Raw genomic sequence first — 20,192 nt, forward strand, 5'->3', positions numbered from 1 at the left:
ACATTTTTAAATGTAATCATGGTCAGGGACATAACATGCCATTGCCATCCTCTGTCTCTGCTCTGCACCAGAGACGGCTCCTGGAGGTGCTGGTGCTGGTCTTTGTGCCCTCCTGACATCAGTATCTGGTTCCTGCAGGTCTTCGTTGCTCATACATATGTTATGTAGAACAGTGCAACAGACGATGACCTCCGGCACGTAAGTCACATCCACTTCCAGAGCCTTGAAGAAGATGGACCTCCATCTAGTCTTCAGCATCCCGAAGGACCGCTCAACAATGCTCCTGGCCTTTGACAAGCTGTTGTTAAAGCGAGCCTGAAGGTGGTTGCGAACGGGCTGTCTGAAGGGTGTGATGAGGCTGATGGGCCGGGATAGGCAGGGGTAGCCCCCATCTCCAAGTATGCTGTATCCTGGTGGAGGGTAGGACTGCTGATAGTAGATGGGGCTGTTCCTCAGTACTCTGGCGTCATGAACTGACCCACAGTACCCCACGAACACATCGAGGAACTTCCCCACGTTATCACAGATGGCTTGCAGCTGGATGGAGTAAAAGAGCTTCCTGTTAAAATAACAGGCAGCATCTTTTTAAAAATATTTGCTGTTAAACTTGCAGAAGAAAGTACCTACAAGTGCCTTGTATGCAAGGTACTTGTAGGTACCAATATATGTTCAGCCAATATTTGGAGGATCCTGCGTTGACGTCGGAGGCGATGTATTTTCCACATGCTGTGAATGTAAACGATTGTTGTTTGTAAACAAACGCCGGCATATATTTTTGGCGGGCTGAAAAATTCACGTTCACGTGTGTTAGTTCGTCACGTCATTTCCGCTAAGCGTTTTAACATAAGTGTTCCTTTTGGAACACTACTAACGGTCGAAAGTGGGCACTACGGCAGTAAGTGGTCAGTGCACATCAGCAGTGCACTGACGCAAGTATTCGGAATGAGACACAGCCCATGTGACCCAAGGCTAGCATGAGCTACCTATGTTAGCCCTTTGTTCAAAGACTCATGTACAAAACGATTTACAAAACATTTCCCAAATGAACCATTTAACTTCTCCCTCTGGTTTCTCTGCCCAAACCTGTCGGCGCCTCATGTGAGTTCTGTCCACTTTGGCCATCCAAGGAAGGAGCACTGAAAAGCAGGGAAAATCATTGCTCTGTTCAACAGCGGGCAAGCCTGCAGCTCTGCGGCTATGGGCTAGCCGAAGCATGGTCTGGTAAGCTTGGAGGCCTCGACCGATGTCCATTTAATAGTCTGATCGCTCAGCTTGTCTGGTGAGGGAAGGCATCCGCCGTCTCGCAAACCCCTCCAGAATTTTCCTCCGGTCAAACGTTCAGAATTCAATCTGACTTCATGTTTTTATCATGGGTTTAATATGGCACAACAATACCACAAACCTACTTTATCTATAATGTTTATTTATATTGATTTTGAGCATTATGGCTTGCTGCTTTAAAAACTCAAAATTCACTTGCAAAATTACAATATCACATAAGCTCAATAAAATGATTCAAATGTAGATATGCCAAGGTACACATAATCTTGAGGAAGATTGCAATCTTCTCTTTTGGAGAGTTTTGGAAGCAGAACGCATCTCGCTTTGCAAGATGCACAGAGGAAAAGATGCATTGATCTGTGACAACATGCTTCAAATTCTGCCTTTTTAAGCCGTGATTCAGGAACCAATTTTCCTTTCAGCGCCCCTCCATTCTTCTCCCAGAGCTGTGCGGGACAGAGACGTTACTTCTCTCGTTTTTTTCCACATCAAAACAGATGAGACAAAATGCTTAAAATGGAGAAAAGGTGTAAAAAAAAAAAAAAAAAAGAGAGGAGAAAAGGGAGACAGTAATACAACATCCTCTGAGTCTGCTTCTTCACCTGCAAAGAGAGATATAAAAAGAACAGCAAAACCAGCAGTTCCAATATTACAGGTACAAACAAGTTCAACATTAATCTCCTCTAATGCTATTAATTTCAACACCATTATCTTGTTTTTTTTTATTTGATGCTTATCCCATTTTATAACTAAGGTTTTAACAAAACTTTGTCTGTCATTTCTGGATTTTTTTTAATGATCTTAGTGCATGTTTGGTGTTGGAGAAAACCAGAACACCTGGAGAAAACCCATGCAAACACAGAGAAAACATGCAAACTCGGCACAAAAACAGGACTGATGGCGATGAATCATATGTTCCAGTATGCTTATATTCCACACTCTGCTGTTAAAGTGTAGGTGTATTAGACTGAAGATTTTTTAAAAATATTTGCTGTTAAACTTGCAGAAGAAAGTACCTACAAGTGCCTTGTATGCAAGGCACTTGTAGGTACCAATATATGTTCAGCCAATATTTGGAGGATCCTGCGTTGACGTCGGAGGCGATGTATTTTCCACATGCTGTGAATGTAAACGATTGTTGTTTGTAAACAAACGCCGGCATATATTTTTGGCGGGCTGAAAAATTCGCGTTCACGTGTGTTGCGTTCGTCACGTCATTTCCGCTAAGCGTTTTAACATAAGTGTTCCTTTTGGAACACTACTAACGGTCGAAAGTGGGCACTACGGCAGTAAGTGGTCAGTGCACATGAGCAGTGCACTGACGCAAGTATTCGGAATGAGACACAGCCCATGTGACCCAAGGCTAGCATGAGCTACCTCTGTTAGCCCTTTGTTCAAAGACTTATGTACAAAACGATTTACAAAACATTTCCCAAATGAACCATTTAACTTCTCCCTCTGGTTTCTCTGCCCAAACCTGTCGGCGCCTCATGTGAGTTCTGTCCACTTTGGCCATCCAAGGAAGGAGCACTGAAAAGCAGGGAAAATCATTGCTCTGTTCAACAGCGGGCAAGCCTGCAGCTCTGCGGCTATGGGCTAGCCGAAGCATGGTCTGGTAAGCTTGGAGGCCTCGACCGATGTCCATTTAATAGTCTGATCGCTCAGCTTGTCTGGTGAGGGAAGGCATCCGCCGTCTCGCAAACCCCTCCAGAATTTTCCTCCGGTCAAACGTTCAGAATTCAATCTGACTTCATGTTTTTATCATGGGTTTAATATGGCACAACAATACCACAAACCTACTTTATCTATAATGTTTATTTATATTGATTTTGAGCATTATGGCTTGCTGCTTTAAAAACTCAAAATTCACTTGCAAAATTACAATATCACATAAGCTCAATAAAATGATTCAAATGTAGATATGCCAAGGTACACATAATCTTGAGGAAGATTGCAATCTTCTCTTTTGGAGAGTTTTGGAAGCAGAACGCATCTCGCTTTGCAAGATGCACAGAGGAAAAGATGCATTGATCTGTGACAACATGCTTCAAATTCTGCCTTTTTAAGCCGTGATTCAGGAACCAATTTTCCTTTCAGCGCCCCTCCATTCTTCTCCCAGAGCTGTGCGGGACAGAGACGTTACTTCTCTCGTTTTTTTCCACATCAAAACAGATGAGACAAAATGCTTAAAATGGAGAAAAGGTGTAAAAAAAAAAAAAAAAAAGAGAGGAGAAAAGGGAGACAGTAATACAACATCCTCTGAGTCTGCTTCTTCACCTGCAAAGAGAGATATAAAAAGAACAGCAAAACCAGCAGTTCCAATATTACAGGTACAAACAAGTTCAACATTAATCTCCTCTAATGCTATTAATTTCAACACCATTATCTTGTTTTTTTTTATTTGATGCTTATCCCATTTTATAACTAAGGTTTTAACAAAACTTTGTCTGTCATTTCTGGATTTTTTTTAATGATCTTAGTGCATGTTTGGTGTTGGAGAAAACCAGAACACCTGGAGAAAACCCATGCAAACACAGAGAAAACATGCAAACTCGGCACAAAAACAGGACTGATGGCGATGAATCATATGTTCCAGTATGCTTATATTCCACACTCTGCTGTTAAAGTGTAGGTGAATTAGACTGAAGATTTTTTAAAAATATTTGCTGTTAAACTTGCAGAAGAAAGTACCTACAAGTGCCTTGTATGCAAGGCACTTGTAGGTACCAATATATGTTCAGCCAATATTTGGAGGATCCTGCGTTGACGTCGGAGGCGATGTATTTTCCACATGCTGTGAATGTAAACGATTGTTGTTTGTAAACAAACGCCGGCATATATTTTTGGCGGGCTGAAAAATTCGCGTTCACGTGTGTTGCGTTCGTCACGTCATTTCCGCTAAGCGTTTTAACATAAGTGTTCCTTTTGGAACACTACTAACGGTCGAAAGTGGGCACTACGGCAGTAAGTGGTCAGTGCACATGAGCAGTGCACTGACGCAAGTATTCGGAATGAGACACAGCCCATGTGACCCAAGGCTAGCATGAGCTACCCCTGTTAGCCCTTTGTTCAAAGACTCATGTACAAAACGATTTACAAAACATTTCCCAAATGAACCATTTAACTTCTCCCTCTGGTTTCTCTGCCCAAACCTGTCGGCGCCTCATGTGAGTTCTGTCCACTTTGGCCATCCAAGGAAGGAGCACTGAAAAGCAGGGAAAATCATTGCTCTGTTCAACAGCGGGCAAGCCTGCAGCTCTGCGGCTATGGGCTAGCCGAAGCGTGGTCTGGTAAGCTTGGAGGCCTCGACCGATGTCCATTTAATAGTCTGATCGCTCAGCTTGTCTGGTGAGGGAAGGCATCCGCCGTCTCGCAAACCCCTCCAGAATTTTCCTCCGGTCAAACGTTCAGAATTCAATCTGACTTCATGTTTTTATCATGGGTTTAATATGGCACAACATTACCACAAACCTACTTTATCTATAATGTTTATTTATATTGATTTTGAGCATTATGGCTTGCTGCTTTAAAAACTCAAAATTCACTTACAAAATTACAATATCACATAAGCTCAATAAAATTATTCAAATGTAGATATGCCAAGGTACACATAATCTTGAGGAAGATTGCAATCTTCTTTTTTGGAGAGTTCTGGAAGCAGAGCGCATCTCGCTTTATAAGATGCACAGAGGAAAAGATGCATTGATCTGTGGCAACATGCTTCAAATTCTGCCTTTTTAAGCCGTGATTCAGGAACCAATTTAACTTTCAGCGCCCCTCCATTCTTCTCCCAGAGCTGTGCGGGACAGAGACGTTACTTCTCTCGTTTTTTTCCACATCAAAACAGATGAGACAAAATGCTTAAAATGGAGAAAAGGTGTAAAAAAAAAAAGAGAGGAGAAAAGGGAGACAGTAATACAACATCCTCTGAGTCTGCTTCTTCACCTGCAAAGAGAGATATAAAAAGAACAGCAAAACCAGCAGTTCCAATATTACAGGTACAAACAAGTTCAACATTAATCTCCTCTAATGCTATTAATTTCAACACCATTATCTTGTTTTTTTTTTTTATTTGATGCTTATCCCATTTTATAACTAAGGTTTTAACAAAACTTTGTCTGTCATTTATGGATTTTTTTTAATGATCTTAGTGCATGTTTGGTGTTGGAGAAAACCAGAACACCTGGAGAAAACCCGTGCAAACACAGAGAAAACATGCAAACTCTGCACAAAAACAGGACTGATGGCGATGAATCATATGTTCCAGTATGCTTATATTCCACACTCTGCTGTTAAAGTGTAGGTGAATTAGACTGAAGATTTTTAAAAAATATTTGCTGTTAAACTTGCAGAAGAAAGTACCTACAAGTGCCTTGTATGCAAGGCACTTGTAGGTACCAATATATGTTCAGCCAATATTTGGAGGATCCTGCGTTGACGTCGGAGGCGATGTATTTTCCACATGCTGTGAATGTAAACGATTGTTGTTTGTAAACAAACGCCGGCATATATTTTTGGCGGGCTGAAAAATTCGCGTTCACGTGTGTTGCGTTCGTCACGTCATTTCCGCTAAGCGTTTTAACATAAGTGTTCCCTTTGGAACACTACTAACGGTCGAAAGTGGGCACTACGGCAGTAAGTGGTCAGTGCACATCAGCAGTGCACTGACGCAAGTATTCGGAATGAGACACAGCCCATGTGACCCAAGGCTAGCATGAGCTACCTCTGTTAGCCCTTTGTTCAAAGACTCATGTACAAAACGATTTACAAAACATTTCCCAAATGAACCATTTAACTTCTCCCTCTGGTTTCTCTGCCCAAACCTGTCGGCGCCTCATGTGAGTTCTGTCCACTTTGGCCATCCAAGGAAGGAGCACTGAAAAGCAGGGAAAATCATTGCTCTGTTCAACAGCGGGCAAGCCTGCAGCTCTGCGGCTATGGGGTAGCCGAAGCGTGGTCTGGTAAGCTTGGAGGCCTCGACCGATGTCCATTTAATAGTCTGATCGCTCTGCTTGTCTGGTGAGCGAAGGCATCCGCCGTCTCGCAAACCCCTCCAGAATTTTCCTCCGGTCAAACGTTCAGAATTCAATCTGACTTCATGTTTTTATCATGGGTTTAATATGGCACAACATTACCACAAACCTACTTTATCTATAATGTTTATTTATATTGATTTTGAGCATTATGGCTTGCTGCTTTAAAAACTCAAAATTCACTTACAAAATTACAATATCACATAAGCTCAATAAAATTATTCAAATGTAGATATGCCAAGGTACACATAATCTTGAGGAAGATTGCAATCTTCTTTTTTGGAGAGTTCTGGAAGCAGAGCGCATCTCGCTTTATAAGATGCACAGAGGAAAAGATGCATTGATCTGTGGCAACATGCTTCAAATTCTGCCTTTTTAAGCCGTGATTCAGGAACCAATTTTCCTTTCAGCGCCCCTCCATTCTTCTCCCAGAGCTGTGCGGGACAGAGACGTTACTTCTCTCGTTTTTTTCCACATCAAAACAGATGAGACAAAATGCTTAAAATGGAGAAAAGGTGTAAAAAAAAAAAAAAGAGAGGAGAAAAGGGAGACAGTAATACAACATCCTCTGAGTCTGCTTCTTCACCTGCAAAGAGAGATATAAAAAGAACAGCAAAACCAGCAGTTCCAATATTACAGGTACAAACAAGTTCAACATTAATCTCCTCTAATGCTATTAATTTCAACACCATTATCTTGTTTTTTTTTTTTTATTTGATGCTTATCCCATTTTATAACTAAGGTTTTAACAAAACTTTGTCTGTCATTTATGGATTTTTTTTAATGATCTTAGTGCATGTTTGGTGTTGGAGAAAACCAGAACACCTGGAGAACGCCCGTGCAAACACAGAGAAAACATGCAAACTCTGCACAAAAACAGGACTGATGGCGATGAATCATATGTTCCAGTATGCTTATATTCCACACTCTGCTGTTAAAGTGTAGGTGAATTAGACTGAAGATTTTTAAAAATATTTGCTGTTAAACTTGCAGAAGAAAGTACCTACAAGTGCCTTGTATGCAAGGCACTTGTAGGTACCAATATATGTTCAGCCAATATTTGGAGGATCCTGCGTTGACGTCGGAGGCGATGTATTTTCCACATGCTGTGAATGTAAACGATTGTTGTTTGTAAACAAACGCCGGCATATATTTTTGGCGGGCTGAAAAATTCGCGTTCACGTGTGTTGCGTTCGTCACGTCATTTCCGCTAAGCGTTTTAACATAAGTGTTCCTTTTGGAACACTACTAACGGTCGAAAGTGGGCACTACGGCAGTAAGTGGTCAGTGCACATGAGCAGTGCACTGACGCAAGTATTCGGAATGAGACACAGCCCATGTGACCCAAGGCTAGCATGAGCTACCTCTGTTAGCCCTTTGTTCAAAGACTCATGTACAAAACGATTTACAAAACATTTCCCAAATGAACCATTTAACTTCTCCCTCTGGTTTCTCTGCCCAAACCTGTCGGCGCCTCATGTGAGTTCTGTCCACTTTGGCCATCCAAGGAAGGAGCACTGAAAAGCAGGGAAAATCATTGCTCTGTTCAACAGCGGGCAAGCCTGCAGCTCTGCGGCTATGGGCTAGCCGAAGCGTGGTCTGGTAAGCTTGGAGGCCTCGACCGATGTCCATTTAATAGTCTGATCGCTCAGCTTGTCTGGTGAGCGAAGGCATCCGCCGTCTCGCAAACCCCTCCAGAATTTTCCTCCGGTCAAACGTTCAGAATTCAATCTGACTTCATGTTTTTATCATGGGTTTAATATGGCACAACATTACCACAAACCTACTTTATCTATAATGTTTATTTATATTGATTTTGAGCATTATGGCTTGCTGCTTTAAAAACTCAAAATTCACTTACAAAATTACAATATCACATAAGCTCAATAAAATTATTCAAATGTAGATATGCCAAGGTACACATAATCTTGAGGAAGATTGCAATCTTCTTTTTTGGAGAGTTCTGGAAGCAGAGCGCATCTCGCTTTGCAAGATGCACAGAGGAAAAGATGCATTGATCTGTGGCAACATGCTTCAAATTCTGCCTTTTTAAGCCATGATTCAGGAACCAATTTTCCTTTCAGCGCCCCTCCATTCTTCTCCCAGAGCTGTGCGGGACAAGGCAAGGCAAGGCAAGGCAAGGCAAATTTATTTATATAGCACAATTCAGTACAAGACAATACAAAGTGCTTTACATGATTAAGATATACCAAAATAATAAAATGTAGATAGAAAATAGAATAAAAGCAAGTAGGGATAGAATGTAGTAACAAAAAAGAACATTAAAAACAGTAAAACTGTTTAACTAGAACAGTCAAAGGCAATTTTAAACAGATGTGTTTTTAATCTTGATTTAAAAGAACTCAGGCTTTTCGCACTTTTACAGTTTTCTGGAAGTTTGTTCCAGATAATTGGAGCATAGGAACTAAATGCTGCTTCTCCATGTTTAGTTCTGGTTCTAGGTATGTGGAGTAGGCTGGAGCCAGAAGACCTTAGTGGTCTGGAGGGTTGATACACTGATAACAAGTCTGTGAAGTATTTAGGTGCTAAGCCATTTAAGGATTTATAGACTAACAGAAGTATTTTAAAGTCTATTCTCTGAGATACAGGGAGCCAGTGTAAGGACTTTAGAACTGGGGTTATGTGCTCTACTTTCTTAGTCTTAGTGAGGACGCGGGCAGCAGCGTTCTGGATCAGCTGCAGCTGTCTGACCCACTTTTTAAGAAGTCCTGTGAAAACACCGTTGCAGTAATCAATTCTACTAAATATAAACGCATGGATTAGTTTTTCCAGATCCTGCTGAGACATCAGTCCTTTAATCCTAGAAATGTTCTTCAGGTGATAGAAAGCTGACCTTGTAATTGTCTTTAGATGCTTTTGAAGGTTAAGGTCTGAGTCCATCACTACTCCCAGATTTCGGGCCTGATTGGTGGTTTTTAGCTGAAGCGACTGAAGCTGTGTGCTAACTTTTGATCTTTCCTCTATTGGTCCAAATATTATTACTTCTGTTTTGTTTTTATTCAATTGGAGAAAATTTTGGCACATCCATGCATTGATTTCTTCTAGGCATTTACTCAGTGCCTGAATTGGTTCATAGTCACCTGGTGACATGGTGATGTAGAGCTGTGTGTCGTCTGCATAGTTATGGTAGCTGATGTTGTTATTTTTTATTATCTGAGCTAGAGGGAGCATGTAGATATTGAATAGGAGGGGACCCAGAATGGACCCTTGGGGAACCCCACATGTGATTTTTGTCATCTCTGATGTAAAGTTACCTACTGATACAAAAAAGTCCCTGTCCTTTAAGTAGGATTTAAACCAGTGGAGAGCTGTACCAGAAAGGCCGACCCAGTTCTCCAGGCGTTCTAACAGGATGGAGTGATCAACTGTATCAAATGCTGCACTGAGGTCCAATAGAACCAGCACTGTGGTTCTTCCACAGTCTGTATTTATATGGATGTCATTAAACACCTTGATAAGGGCGGTCTCTGTACTGTGGTGAGCACGGAAACCTGACTGGAAAACATCAAAGCGGCTGGTCGTAGTTAAGAAGGTGTTTAATTGTTGAAATACAACTTTTTCAATGATCTTACTGATAAAGGGGAGGTTTGAGATGGGCCTGTAGTTCTGGAGTAGAAGTTTGTCTAAATTGTTCTTTTTCAGCAGTGGTTTGATAATTGCTGTTTTTAGGGACTGGGGGAAAACACCTGACAGAAGGGACGCGTTTATTATCTGAGTCAAATCAGACGCCAGGACAGGTAAAACTTTTTTAAAGAAAGCTGCGGGGAGAACATCAAGGCAGCTTGAGGAGGAACTTAACTGCTGAATTATCTGCTCTAAGCTTTTGGAGTTTATTTGGCTGAATTGGGACATTTGGTCAAAATCAATTCTGGTAGGAGACAACGTTGGTACTGAACTTAGTATGGATGTACAAACAGATCCTCTAATCTTTTGGATTTTTTCAGTAAAGAAGTTTGCAAATTCATTGCAGGCCCTGGTGGAGTGGAGTTCTGAAGCCACGGACACAGGAGGATTTGTTAACCTGTCGACTGTGGAAAATAAGACACGAGCATTATTAATGTTTTTCTTAATGATCTCAGAGAAGAAAGATTCTCTTGCATTTTTCAATTGTAAGTTATATCTGTTAAGTCTCTCTTTATAGATGTCATAGTGAACCAGGAGTCTATTCTTTCTCCACCTGCGTTCAGCTTTGCGACATTCCCTTTTTTCACTTCTAACTGCTGGAGCATTTCTCCAAGGAGATTTTTTCTTCCCGGAAACAACTTTCACTTTAACTGGAGCAATAGGCCGTGGGCCAGAATCTGTACGGTGACTTTTCGTATGAACTGTCAGGGGGCAACTTTCTTGCACCGGGATAAGTTGCTACACATAGCAGTGATCTCAAAACACCAATGTTCCCACGTTTTCACTTGCACATTAAGAAGTTATAGCCGATAAAAAATCTAAACTGTGGCGCTCCGGTCCAAGAGGTCACGTGATTCGATTTTTGCTGCTCAGCCAATCCGATCGCTGTATTGTCAGCTGAGCGAGTTTACCACGTCATCATGGCTGCGCCCGTAAGATGGTTGTTTCTGTTGTGTCTGTTTCCAGACGAAGAAAGCCCAATAATAGCATTTTGTGGCGCCACCTGGCAGAGATCTTGATGGCAAGAAAAAAATAAATAGCCCAGACCATCCATCCATTCATCCATCCATCCATCCATTCATCCATCCATCCATCCATTCATTTTCTAACACGCTTATCCCTGCGTTCGCGAGGTGCCGGTCCCTATCTCCAGCTGTCAATGGGCGAGAGGCGTTGTATAAACTGGACAGGTCACCAGTCCATCGCAGGGCAGAAATAGTCCAGACTTTTGCCCAATTTACTGTGATATCACCAAGACCTGCTGCGCTAGGATAGCACAGGTGTCGTTGTGCCAAACGACTTATCCCCGCCAGAATTTGTATTCCCTGCGCCAAGAGCGCATTCAGCTGGAAGAATGAATCTAGTCAACTCCGCCTCATTTCCAACCTATTAGGCGTGGAAATGAGGATGTTTTACTTTTCTTAACGAAATATAGCAATGGTGTCGTTACATTATCGTTCATCCATCCATCCAGTATAATACGTTATGAGAAAGAAACCGGTCATTTCCAGATGTGTCACGAAAATATTAGCTTTATGTTATTAGATTGTCGAATGTCTGTCTGCTGAAACCAAAATCCACCTTCCTAAGTCCATCACAGCTGTCTGCTGGTTCTCTTTTTTTCTTTTTTGGTAGCTAAACCCGCATGAATAGATTATATAAAGCGGATTTCACGTGTGATCAAATGAACACTGAATAAAGGCACAGCCAAAATTATCAGATTTAATAAGATTTTAATTCAACCAAGAACCTTATCGAGATATTAACCGTATTAAGAAAACGAGATATGTCTCTTTTAAAAATAGAACAACGTATTAGGAGTTTAAAAAAAAATAAATTTCATTTTACTAGAATGTGATGTTTAAAATATTTAGACTTCACAAAGCTGGAGGTTAAAACTTTTATTGATTTCAAAAATACAATACAAAATTCTACAAATTCCGAAGGGGATAACTCGTTTGGCACAACGAGTTTATACAACGCGTCTCACCCATTGACAGCTGGAGCTCGGCACCAGCACCTCGCAAACCCAGCGGGGATAAGCCTGTTAGAAAATGGATGGATGGATGGATGGATGGACAGATGGTCTGGGCTATTTATTTTTTTCTTGCCATCAAGATCTCTGCCAGCTGGCGCCAGAAAATGCTATTATTGGGCTTTCTTCATCTGGAAACAAATGCATACAAACATCTTACGAGCGCAGCCATGATGAACTGATGAACGCGCACAGCTGACAATACAGCGATCTGATTGGCTGAGCAGCAAAAATCGAATCACGTGACCTCTTGGACCGGAGCGCCACAGTTTAGATTTTTTATCGGCTATAACTTATTAATGTGCAAGCGAAAACGTGGGAACATTGGTGTTTTGAGATCACTGCTATGTGTAGCAACTTATCCTGGTGGAAGAAAGTTGCCCCCTGACAGTTCATACGAAACTTCTTAAGGAAGCGTCCTACAGATTCTGGCCCACGGCCTACAATGCAGTCAATGATGTCTGAGACTTTAGAATGAAAGTTATCTACTAGCTCATCTACTGAGTTGCAGCCCAAAGTTGAAGTAGCAGAGTAAGCTTGAATAAAAGTTTCAGTGGCATTGTCCTTAAAGGTGCGTTTTCTTACGATGTCCCTTTGGCTAAATGAGTCACTGGTAATGATACATTCAAAGGTAACGGAGAAGTGATCGGATAAGGCAACATCAGTTACATTGACCTGTGAAATGTTTAGACCTTTAGTGATGATTAAGTCTAAAATATGCCCCTGCTTGTGTGTTGGCTGTTTAACATTCTGAGTTAAACCAAAGTTTTTAAGTGTGTCACACAGTTCTTTTGCACTTCTGTTTTCAGGGTTGTCAACGTGAAAGTTGAAGTCTCCCACAATAATTAAACAGTCATAATCAACACATATCACAGACAAGAGGTCACTAAAATCCTTAAAAAAGTTTGATGTGGACTTAGGAGGTCTGTAAACATTCAGAAACATAGTTCGTACCGGGCTCTTTACCTTGAGAGCCAAATGTTCAAACGAGTCAAATTTTCCCAAAAACACCTTTTTACACTTTAGTGAATCATTAAACAAGGTTGCTACTCCTCCACCTTTCCTTTGCTGTCTGCTCTCACAAAGGAAATTGTAGTTTGGAGGTGTTGACTCCAGCAGTATTACTTCTTCATTAGATTCATGTAACCATGTTTCTGTTAAAAACATAACATCAAGATTGTTGTCAATAATAAAGTCATTAATTAAAAGGGATTTTCCTGACAGAGATCTAATGTTTAATAAACCTAGTTTATATGATTTGGTGGTTGATGATGTCTCTGTGACAGGTTGCATCTGACAGTTAATGACTTTCAAGTATTTGTTCCTGTTTATCCTTTTGTTTTTCTTTTTTCTGCCACGAATCATCACAGATATTCCGTAATTCCCGGGAAAAGACCCAAGCTGATTCTCGAAACTGTCTTGTCTGATAAACGTGCAGCGAGGGCCCGCTGTGTATCACAGCGAAGTAATCTGAAGGTCTTGAGGACAGGCATGTTCCGTGATACGTAGAGGAGGATCTGGGGCTCTGCGGCCTTTGGAAGATGCTGGTTTAGTCACAGAGCTGTGGCTATATGGAGAGGATGTCATCTGTAGGCCAATCTTAAATACTTTGTTCATGTTGGGAGAAAATTCCAGAAAAGGAACCTCTGGGCTTTGTGGAGAGGAAGGCGAGGCGGGTGTAGTCTGGATCGGTGTTTGTGACGATGGCGATTCTTGGTCCTCTCTTTGTCCTGCTGAGATCTGGGATGAATCCTCCTGTAATTCTGATGTAGCCTCTTTCTGTGTCATCTTTCTGGCCATGTTTATCTTGGCTTGTTTGGGCTGCACTGGGCTTATCTTTTGTTTAGGCACTGGATGTACTTTGTTTTGGGACAAAGCTGATGACGTATGGTTCACAGAATAGAAGATGTTTGAAATCAGCCGTTTTGCACCTGACCTATTTAGAGAGAAGCCATCTCTGTTGAACAGATGTCTTCTTTCCCAGAAGATGTTAAAGTTGTCTATGAAGGTTACAGTTGTTTGTTTGCATGTTTTTTCCAGCCATTTGTTTAACATCAGAATTATCATCTCCACAGTAAACGGGCGAGAGAGGGCCGCTAAGAAGCACCTTGACATTAAGGCCATGAACTAGGTTCAACAAACGAATGTAATCCTCTTTCAATACTTCTGATTTTCTTATCCGGGTGATGTCGCCCAGGGCTTCAGCTTGTATTATGAGTTTTTCCAAGGTCGGGCGTTCTTTCAAGATCCTCTGAAGGTTGTCTGATATTTCAGACACCAGGCCAGAGTTCGAAGGGTTATAAATCAACACCTCTGTGTTTTTCTTGTTACAGAAATGTTTAATCCCCCTTACAGATCCATTGCATAATATCAGGGTCCTTGGCCCTGTGGCATGTCTTTTCTGGGATGTCTTAGAACGAAAATCGTTGACATACCTCTGATTGTTGTCGTGATCCTCCCTGGTCACATTTTGGAGCGGAGCGAATCTGTTTCGTAATGGAATTCCTGCATTTCCAGCAGGTTTACTCCTATCATTTGTTTTGAGAACAGCCCGTTGTTGTTTCACTTGTCCTGGGACATCTCTCTGTAGTCTCAGCCAGTTTTCTTTGTCTGGGTGCGGGGTTCGTTTATCCTTTGGTCTTGCACCCAGAGTGGTCCAGGGATTCTCATTTTCCTCCGGGGACTGTTTGTTCGCCGAGTCGCTGGGCTGGTGGTCACCATTCAGAATCACAGGCAGGGTTGTTTCATTTCCATGCGTGGCGTTTACATCATAATTCACTTCGAGTCGACAGATTTTCAGTTCCATAACAGCTATCTTCTGTAAAAGCTTGTCAAAGTCCATTGTGGTGAAGGTAGGCATCCTTTGAATCGGGTGGTTCTCCTTCATATCCGCTTCATGTTGAAGTCTTTCCATAAGAGCATTTTTCCTGAGAACTGCCTCCTCTGGGCTGTTGTAAAGAGGCATCTTGTGTGGATTAGCTGAAAACTAAAAGAGTCCACACGGGGAAAAAATCAAACTCAAAAATAAATCACAGAAATTAAATAAAATAAAATAACTAGACAGTTATTTTATTTTATTTAATTTCTGAGACGTTACTTCTCTCGTTTTTTTCCACATCAAAACAGATGAGACAAAATGCTTAAAATGGAGAAAAGGTGTAAAAAAAAAAAAGAGAGGAGAAAAGGGAGACAGTAATACAACATCCTCTGAGTCTGCTTCTTCACCTGCAAAGAGAGATATAAAAAGAACAGCAAAACCAGCAGTTCCAATATTACAGGTACAAACAAGTTCAACATTAATCTCCTCTAATGCTATTAATTTCAACACCATTATCTTGTTTTTTTTTATTTGATGCTTATCCCATTTTATAACTAAGGTTTTAACAAAACTTTGTCTGTCATTTCTGGATTTTTTTTAATGATCTTAGTGCATGTTTGGTGTTGGAGAAAACCAGAACACCTGGAGAACGCCCGTGCAAACACAGAGAAAACATGCAAACTCTGCACAAAAACAGGACTGATGGCGATGAATCATATGTTCCAGTATGCTTATATTCCACACTCTGCTGTTAAAGTGTAGGTGAATTAGACTGAAGATTTTTAAAAATATTTGCTGTTAAACTTGCAGCTACCTACAAGTGCCTTGTATGCAAGGCACTTGTAGGTAGCAATATATGTTCAGCCAATATTTGGAGGATCCTGCGTTGACGTCGGAGGCGATGTATTTTCCACATGCTGTGAATGTAAACGATTGTTGTTTGCAAACAAACGCCGGCATATATTTTTGGCGGGCTGAAAAATTCGCGTTCACGTGTGTTGCGTTCCTCCCGTCATTTCCGCTAAGCGTTTTAACATAAGTGTTCCCTTTGGAACACTACTAACGGTCGAAAGTGGGCACTACGGCAGTAAGTGGTCAGTGCACATGAGCAGTGCACTGACGCAAGTATTCGGAATGAGACACAGCCCATGTGACCCAAGGCTAGCATGAGCTACCCCTGTTAGCCCTTTGTTCAAAGACTCATGTACAAAACGATTTACAAAACATTTCCCAAATGAACCATTTAACTTCTCCCTCTGGTTTCTCTGCCCAAACCTGTCGGCGCCTCATGTGAGTTCTGTCCACTTTGGCCATCCAAGGAAGGAGCACTGAAAAGCAGGGAAAATCATTGCTCTGTTCAACAGCGGGCAAGCCTGCAGCTCTGCGGCTATGGGCTAGCCGAAGCATGGTCTGGTAAGCTTGGAGGCCTCGACCCATGTCCATTTAATAGTCTGATCGCTCTGCTTGTCTGGTGAGGGAAGGCATCCGCCGTCTCGCAAACCCCTCCAGAATTTTCTTCCGGTCAAACGTTCAGAATTCAATCTGACTTCATGTTTTTATCATGGGTTTAATATGGCACAACAATACCACAAACCTACTTTATCTATAATGTTTATTTATATTGATTTTGAGCATTATGGCTTGCTGCTTTAAAAACTCAAAATTCACTTGCAAAATTACAATATCACATAAGCTCAATAAAATGATTCAAATGTAGATATGCCAAGGTACACATAATCTTGAGGAAGATTGCAATCTTCTTTTTTGGAGAGTTCTGGAAGCAGAGCGCATCTCGCTTTGCAAGATGCACAGAGGAAAAGATGCATTGATCTGTGGCAACATGCTTCAAATTCTGCCTTTTTAAGCCGTGATTCAGGAACCAATTTTCCTTTCAGCGCCCCTCCATTCTTCTCCCAGAGCTGTGCGGGACAGAGACGTTACTTCTCTCGTTTTTTTCCACATCAAAACAGATGAGACAAAATGCTTAAAATGGAGAAAAGGTGTAAAAAAAAAAGAGAGGAGAAAAGGGAGACAGTAATACAACATCCTCTGAGTCTGCTTCTTCACCTGCAAAGAGAGATATAAAAAGAACAGCAAAACCAGCAGTTCCAATATTACAGGTACAAACAAGTTCAACATTAATCTCCTCTAATGCTATTAATTTCAATACCATTATCTTGTTTTTTTTTTTATTTGATGCTTATCCCATTTTATAACTAAGGTTTTAACAAAACTTTGTCATTTATGGATTTTTTTTAATGATCTTAGTGCATGTTTGGTGTTGGAGAAAACCAGAACACCTGGAGAAAACCCATGCAAACACAGAGAAAACATGCAAACTCGGCACAAAAACAGGACTGATGGCGATGAATCATATGTTCCAGTATGCTTATATTCCACACTCTGCTGTTAAAGTGTAGGTGAATTAGACTGAAGATTTTTAAAAATATTTGCTGTTAAACTTGCAGAAGAAAGTACCTACATGTGCCTTGTATGCAAGGCACTTGTAGGTACCAATATATGTTCAGCCAATATTTGGAGGATCCTGCGTTGACGTCGGAGGCGATGTATTTTCCACATGCTGTGAATGTAAACGATTGTTGTTTGTAAACAAACGCCGGCATATATTTTTGGCGGGCTGAAAAATTCGCGTTCACGTGTGTTGCGTTCCTCCCGTCATTTCCGCTAAGCGTTTTAACATAAGTGTTCCCTTTGGAACACTACTAACGGTCGAAAGTGGGCACTACGGCAGTAAGTGGTCAGTGCACATCAGCAGTGCACTGACGCAAGTATTCGGAATGAGACACAGCCCATGTGACCCAAGGCTAGCATGAGCTACCTCTGTTAGCCCTTTGTTCAAAGACTCATGTACAAAACGATTTACAAAACATTTCCCAAATGAACCATTTAACTTCTCCCTCTGGTTTCTCTGCCCAAACCTGTCGGCGCCTCATGTGAGTTCTGTCCACTTTGGCCATCCAAGGAAGGAGCACTGAAAAGCAGGGAAAATCATTGCTCTGTTCAACAGCGGGCAAGCCTGCAGCTCTGCGGCTATGGGCTAGCCGAAGCGTGGTCTGGTAAGCTTGGAGGCCTCGACCGATGTCCATTTAATAGTCTGATCGCTCAGCTTGTCTGGTGAGGGAAGGCATCTGCCGTTTCGCAAACCCCTCCAGAATTTTCCTCCGGTCAAACGTTCAGAATTCAATCTGACTTCATGTTTTTATCATGGGTTTAATATGGCACAACAATACCACAAACCTACTTTATCTATAATGTTTATTTATATTGATTTTGAGCATTATGGCTTGCTGCTTTAAAAACTCAAAATTCACTTGCAAAATTACAATATCACATAAGCTCAATAAAATGATTCAAATGTAGATATGCCAAGGTACACATAATCTTGAGGAAGATTGCAATCTTCTCTTTTGGAGAGTTTTGGAAGCAGAGCACATCTCGCTTTGCAAGATGCACAGAGGAAAAGATGCATTGATCTGTGGCAACATGCTTCAAATTCTGCCTTTTTAAGCCGTGATTCAGGAACCAATTTTCCTTTCAGCGCCTCTCCCACTGCATGAAAAGTGAGATTTTCGTCCCCGTAAACTACCGCAGATCTCCCTCATTTTCGGCAGTTAACGTCAATTTGCAACCCGCGCTTGTCGCCGTTTGTCAGTGCCACAAATTGTCGGAATCGGACTATGACGTATGTGGAGAGCGATCAGCTGTACTAATGGCCCTAATTAGCATATGAATGCAGCAAACCCGCGCGGCTGGCCAGGTCTGGCTTGAATGTTCTTACTTGTGATTGGTTGGCATATATATTCATATATATTTATTCATATATATATATATTTATTCATATATATATATTTATTCATATTATGCTGTATATTCATATTATCCTACACTACTACACTATTATTAGGCTACCATCAAAGACATGAATGAATTTATACAGGAAATGAACATTTGCCAGGAAGATGTTTATGCAAAGAGCTTTATTAAAACAAACAACTATATACAACGCGAGGATCTGCCCACACATGCGTATCCAAAAACTACAACTCCGTGAACTGTCCGTTTGCCTCCTCGGGGTTGTAGGTAAATGCTGGCAGCATTTTCTCCGAGGCAGGTCCGATGTGCAGACGCCTACTGTGCGTGGCTCTTTACTTCGGCGTCGCCTCTAACCGGGACTGCAGCTTCACACAGAGTTCAGAGAAATCCGGTGTTCTGCGCAATTCTGTTCCCCCGTGAAAATCTGTTTCCTCCGTGTCGGGAGCGCGCTTACAATCCATCCGGAGACTCCGCCAACAACGCCATCTTCTTCGCCAGACATGAGGTCGATGGTGGCGGACTTCCAGAGTTCCACTTCCTCATCCACCTGCACACTCTGCCTCGATTTCAGCAGCTGTAAAAAAACAAAACAAAAAAAAAAACAATGAATCAGTACTATGCGATGGGATGCACTGCGTATGGACACAACACATCTATCAATGCACCTGAAAAATAGTCACCAAATAAAGTCTTACCCTCTTTCTTCTAGCTCGACTCCGAGCTGAACTCTTGGCAGCTTCAGCTCCTGCGTACCGTCTCATAATACGTCTTACAGGCGGCTGGAAAACAATTAAATGAGAGTGGTATGAATAAAAATCAAACGCAAGTCACAGTAACAAGGAAGGAGAAAACAGTAAAACAAGTCACTTACACACAATGTCGTCTTTATCAACATTGTGTAAAACTGGACTTGCAGTTATTGCTCCGAGCAAATAGGAGGTCACCGCCTCATTATGAGGCGTGCTTAGTCTGTGAAAACAAAATGTACAGTTATGATCGGTATCTATCCGTATCTATTTCCTTTTACCGCAGAATGAAAGCATATTCTTTAAATCTTACCCTTGCTACGGTCAGTGTTGCCAACTCAGCGACTTTGTCGCTATATTTAGCGACTTTTCAGACCCCTCCAGCGACTCTTTTTCGAAAAAGCGACTATCGACAAATCTAGTGACTTTTGGAGACTCTTACGTGAAAGCACGTATCGTTTATACTCTTGTCCTCCAGCGGCAGCTGCTGCCGTGGGGCGCCTCCCCCGTTCTGCCCCTCCCGCAGGAGTCCCTCTCAGCGCTGCAGTCAGAGCCACAGCATGTTTACCCTCAGCGTCCAGATTGCAAATAAAGCGCACATGCGCCGGGATTGACGGCGCAGGTTGATAATAAATAACTGAATTTTAAATATTTTATCTTAAATAAATATCGGCATTTGATTCACACAGCCACGTGTTCATGTTTCACCGTGATTTGTAGGCTCCTAGTGGACCACAAGAGAAAAAAGAAAATGTTGAAAAAAAGTTGAAAAGAAAAAAATTGTAAGTCCGCCATAGTTT

At 41.6% G+C, this 20,192-nt stretch overlaps 1 long non-coding RNA gene across 1 annotated transcript; it reads right to left on the minus strand.

Annotated features, from left to right (window-relative positions):
• Nucleotides 1–19,381: 19,381 nt before the first annotated feature.
• LOC118560554 lies at nucleotides 19,382–19,717 on the minus strand. Its single transcript, XR_004929435.1, has 3 exons — nucleotides 19,706–19,717; nucleotides 19,518–19,615; nucleotides 19,382–19,425 (listed from the first exon to the last, which is right to left on the minus strand). It is a non-coding gene; the product is annotated as an uncharacterized LOC118560554 (long non-coding RNA).
• Between the last annotated feature and the right edge of the window lie 475 nt (nucleotides 19,718–20,192).

The sequence above is a fragment of the Fundulus heteroclitus genome, chromosome 3 (genome assembly GCF_011125445.2).
Source record: "Fundulus heteroclitus isolate FHET01 chromosome 3, MU-UCD_Fhet_4.1, whole genome shotgun sequence".
Classification (NCBI taxonomy): Eukaryota; Metazoa; Chordata; class Actinopteri; order Cyprinodontiformes; family Fundulidae; genus Fundulus; species Fundulus heteroclitus.